The 2,187-nt window shown below is 36.0% G+C and overlaps 1 non-coding gene across 1 annotated transcript; it reads right to left on the bottom strand.

Moving 5' to 3' along the window:
- Positions 1 to 947: 947 nt before the first annotated feature.
- On the bottom strand, positions 948 to 1,054 carry LOC139903073 (small nucleolar RNA R71). Its single transcript, XR_011777920.1, has one exon. It is a non-coding gene; the product is annotated as a small nucleolar RNA R71 (small nucleolar RNA).
- Between the last annotated feature and the right edge of the window lie 1,133 nt (positions 1,055 to 2,187).

The raw sequence follows: 2,187 nt of genomic DNA, 5'->3' as shown, positions 1-2,187 counted from the left end.
AGATTTTATCTTCAAAATTTCGACGAAAAATTATTTTAAGCGTTTAAATTGATAGACATCCAAAATTTTCTGGTTCGTAGTAATAGTTAGATTTGTTAGTGGCGAGTTGTGGGCTTCCGATTTAAAGGGTCCTGGCTACCTGCTGCATCTATTGGCTATTCGAAACGTGGGCAAAATCAGAAAAGTCTATTAATTTGATAGCTTATATAATTTTTATCTTTTATAACTAATAGGATATTATGTGAATGCACCGAGCAAAACGTTCACCACCTTTCATACGTTCACCTCCTGTAACTCGATCAAGACATCTAGCCAATATTGTCGCCGTTGATTTTTCTTTAGAATCGTTATCTAGTCGACCAAGTACTCCAATTCAAATTTCCGATAATCCATTTTTTGAACCCGACCTCACAATTGAGAATCCGGAGGATATTCAGGGACAATTCAGAGATCCTGAACCACTAATCATTCCTCCTGAACCATAAATCACTCATCCAGAGATTGTCGAGGAAGAAACCATTAAGTCAGAATCCTCTAGTGATTCAGATTCAACAAATTCAATCATGGAAAATCTGGAACCTCTAAGTATGGAAGACTGAATGAGGGCTAAACGCACTGGCCAAGGTCACGCAATTACTCAACTAGACATTAATGCACCAGATTATGAAATCAAAGGACAAATCCTACACATGGTAACTAATCAATGCCAATTTAGTGGTGCGCCGAAGGAAGATCCAAATGAACATCTTGGTACCTTTAATAGGATTTGTACTCTATTTAAAATCTGAGAAGTGGAGGATGAACAGATATATCTCATGTTATTTCCCTGGACTTTAAAGGGAGAAGCCAATGATTGGTTAGAATCATTACCTAAAGGTGCGATTGATACATGGGATGTTTTAGTTGAAAAATTTCTTAAACAATTCTTTTCGGCATCCAAAGCCGTGAGACTTCAAGGAGAAATAGTTACTTTCACACAAAAGGCAAATGAAACTTTATATGAGGCGTGGACAAGATTTGGAAAGTTGTTGAGAGGATGTCCTCAACATGGTTTAGACACTTATCAAATAGTACAAATATTCTACCAAGGATGTGATATTACTACACGAAAAGACATCGACATAGCAGCTGGTGGTTCCATTATGAAGAAAACCGTAACTGAAGCTTACAAAATTATTGATAACACTGCTTCCCACTCACATGAGTGGCACCAAGAAAAAGATATCGTTAGATCATCTAAAGCGGCTATAGCCGATTCTAGCCATGACTTTGATTCCATTTCTGCAAAGATAGATGCTTTCGAAAGACGAATGAAAAAGATGACTAAAGATATTCACTCAACACGAATTAGTTGTGAACAGTGTGGAGGACCACATTTGACAAAAGATTGTCTTAGTATTGAACAAATAATGGAACAAAGAGAGAATGTTTTATACATGAACCAAAGGCCTGGAAATAATTATCAGAATAATTATCAACCGCCAAGACCAAACTACAATCAAAACTAGAATTATAACCGAAATGTTCCATACAACAATCAACAAGGTCCTAGCAATCAACAAGTATTTAACAATACTTACAATCAGCAAAGACCTATTTTTCAAAATAAACCACTACAAACTGATGATAAAAAGCCAAATTTAGAAGATATGATGTCGAAGCTAGCTGAATCTCAAACTCAATTTTTCACATCTCAGAAACAAACCAATGAACAAAATGCTCAAGCATTTAGAAATCAACAAGCTTCTATTTAAAATCTGGAAAAAGAAGTGAGCAACCTAGCAAGCCTAATAGGTAAAAGAAAATCGGGGAGTCTACCTAGTGATACAAATGCTAACCCCCGGAATGAAACAGCTAAAGCTATTACCACAAGAAGTGGTATTACACTTAAACCACCTGAAATTCCAGTAATTTCTGATGACTCTATTCCTACTACACAAGAACCACAATCTGAGCAAGATAAGGAAAAAGAACCGGTAGTTGAAAAGGTTAATGAAGATAACACAGTTAAGGCTAAGCCTTATGTTAAACCATACCAACCACTGCTTCCTTACCCAAGTAAAATGAGAAAAGAAAGACTTGAAGCCGAGCAATCCAAATTCTTGGATATGTTTAAACAAATAAATGTCAATCTTCCTTTCATTGATGAGATTTCAGGAATGCCAAGATACGCTAAATTCTTGAAAG

The sequence above is a fragment of the Rutidosis leptorrhynchoides genome, chromosome 3 (assembly GCF_046630445.1).
Source record: "Rutidosis leptorrhynchoides isolate AG116_Rl617_1_P2 chromosome 3, CSIRO_AGI_Rlap_v1, whole genome shotgun sequence".
In the NCBI taxonomy this organism is placed as follows: domain Eukaryota; kingdom Viridiplantae; phylum Streptophyta; class Magnoliopsida; order Asterales; family Asteraceae; genus Rutidosis; species Rutidosis leptorrhynchoides.
This window is presented reverse-complemented; position numbering and strand designations above follow the sequence as displayed.